General features: G+C 30.6%; 1 long non-coding RNA gene across 1 annotated transcript; it reads right to left on the reverse strand.

Annotated features, from left to right (window-relative positions):
• Positions 1-266: 266 nt before the first annotated feature.
• Positions 267-1,746, reverse strand: LOC140435588 (uncharacterized). Its single transcript, XR_011950181.1, has 2 exons — positions 1,496-1,746; positions 267-661 (listed from the first exon to the last, which is right to left on the reverse strand). It is a non-coding gene; the product is annotated as an uncharacterized lncRNA (long non-coding RNA).
• Positions 1,747-2,892: the final 1,146 nt, after the last annotated feature.

The raw sequence follows: 2,892 nt of genomic DNA on the forward strand, positions 1-2,892 counted from the left end.
TCTAGATGAACAGGAGATTATCTTACTTTAAAAACCCACTCTAACAAAATTCCATGTATCATGGGAAAGAAATGAAATTTTTAAAAACTTGTTTACATTTTTTTGCCCCCCTATTTGTTTCACCTGCAGACAACATGAGCACTAAACTTTAAAAATCAGCTGTACTTATTTTCCTCCAGTTCTACATCTAGTTTATTATTACTACATCTATGGTATCATCAATTTAAACCTGTCATTCTTTCTAATTTTAATATTAAACATCTTAGTAAAAATATAACAAACAACTTTATTCAATAAATATATTATTTACATGTGATGCCGCCTTAAGTAAACAATAAAAGATGCCCGTGTTTTTTCGAGTATTCTACAACACTCTTGTTTAATAAAATCTATTTTGTGATCATGCTCCTGCAAGCTGTATAATGGATTCATATTGAATTCATCCACATCTTCAATTAAATCTAAAAATTTATCTTCATTATATTCTTTGGTATCATTGGCTTCAAGCCAAAGTTTAAATGCATCCAAGTACATTCTTTTATACTGAAAGAGGTAGTTATGGTATATGCTCCTACATGGTGGATTTTGTAACACATTTTGTATTCTATCATTGAATCGATCTATATCCTGGGTATTGAAAGTCACACGTGCCATTTGTTACCTAAAACAAAACAGCAACTAAAAATCTTATTTACTTCAAATTCAATATTTTTCCAAAATATTACTCTAATTTGATCTGTAGAAGACAGCAAAAATGCACAACTAGGTATAGTTATGCATTTATATATAACTATATAGAGTTATACTAATTTTCGTCACTAGGATGACCTCTTTATCAAAAAATGTTTGCAATAGTAAGAAAAGTGCAGAAAATAGTATGCAACAGTTAGAAAAACTTCATCTGGAAACATTTAATTTTCACAGAACTCTTGTTGGCTTATGTTGACTGTCGTTTTTGATATTGAAAGTTTTTGCTAAAAGTGAACCATGGCAGCAGCCTTAAAATCCATGTGTTTTCTAATCTCTCACAGAAATGCATTAAATGAAGAAGAGGCTAGATAAAGAAAGAATTGTTGCTAGTCTTGTTCTGCCAACAGCATCTTGTAAGGTTCTTCCCGACATATTAAACTATAATAAATATATCCTCTAGCAGGACAAACCTAACCTAACCGGACAAACTTTGCAAGATGTATTCACAACTAAGAATTTTATAGATAGAATATGCTAATACATAGGATCTCTTAAGTCAAAGTGAAGAAGTAGGAAGAACAAAGATTCTCATTTCTCATAAACAATTAAAGAATATAAAAAAAAACTTTTAAAAATTTTCCCATTTGCTATAAAGTGATGAGATATTCACATTCAGTGTCAGATACCTAACAATATATATTTATGTAGAAATCAATGAAAAATAATATCAAGGACTTTAGGCATTGGTAATATCTTTTTAAAATCTAATAAATATACGGTAATAATAATGTACTAAGAAACTCACTTGCATATTTTGTATAAAAATAAGGCTTCTGAATGTTCTTCAGGTGTATTAATAGCCTAATCTAAGAAAAATGTATCGATCATTATCCGTTTTCCTGTTTCACACAATTATCACAGTCTGAATATAGACGCATAACAATATTAATGAAAAATGTCAGCGGACAAGTTCGCCTTCTACTTATTTTGATTGTCTTTTGGTCTATTACTTCGTAGCATACAGCTAGTTTACTCTTAATATGCAGGGTTCAGAATTCAATCAGTGTATGTTAGTTCATGTAAAAACAAACAAAATGAAATAAACGGATTTTTATTATTATTGGTTATAAAAAACACTACTGTAAATTTAGATAATACGTTCTCTATTGCAAGACGCACACCAAATTAAAAGAAAAATAAAACAAAACAACAAATATTAGCGAAAAAATACAAATAAAAATAAAACTGACTTAGGTGCTCTCTGAATTTTTAAAAATATTATATGATATAAGCCACAAACCATACATACTGTGAGTATGTATGGTCTGTGATATAAGCATTAACCTCTGTGCTGAGGTAAACATTATTTGTGAAATTATAAATTGGGGATTTGAGCTCATTTGAGCGCAGTCTATTATAGAAAGTTACCTAACCAAACAACTAGAGTGTAATTATCAGTAGCTGTCAATAAAACTATAATTTTTACTCCACACTTCAACCATTTACTTACCATCGTCGATCGAACAAAATCGGACAAAGAGGCATTAGAAAACAATTCGATCCTGATATTTACATCGAACTGTCCAGTGATCATTCGAGCCGGTTTTCGAAGTATGGTTTGCTCACCCAAAATACAAAATTGGGTTGGATATTATCAAGGAAAGCACAGCAAGAGAATATCCCTAATATACAAGTACTCAGCGTGATATCTAGACGACAGATGAAGAAATAAAAAAATACTGGGAGTTAGAAGAAGTAGATCAAAGCAATACTCTTTCAGTAGAAAAAAATATGTGAAGAATATTATAAAAGAATCGTAAAAAGGGATAGCGAAGGAAGATTTGAAGTTAAAATACCCTTCAAATCTAATACAAGCCTATTAGGGGACTCAAAACAGCTAGCATATGTGAGACTGCTGCAATTAGAGAAGAAATTTCAAAGAGACAGAAACCTAGAAAAAAAGTACTTACAGAAAATTTATGATGGAATATGAAGACTTAGGTCACATGACATTTAATAAAACCGAAACCATAAATAAGCTAGAGTATTACCTTCCTCATCATGCAGTAATAAAAGAGGATAGTATCACAACCAAATGCAGGGCCGTGTGTGAAGCTTCCAGTAAAAGTTCAACAGGAATCAGTCTCAATGATATAATGAACTCTGGACCTCGTTTGAAACAAGATCTTACAAAATATATTA

The sequence above is a fragment of the Diabrotica undecimpunctata genome, chromosome 3 (assembly GCF_040954645.1).
Source record: "Diabrotica undecimpunctata isolate CICGRU chromosome 3, icDiaUnde3, whole genome shotgun sequence".
Taxonomy (NCBI): Eukaryota; Metazoa; Arthropoda; class Insecta; order Coleoptera; family Chrysomelidae; genus Diabrotica; species Diabrotica undecimpunctata.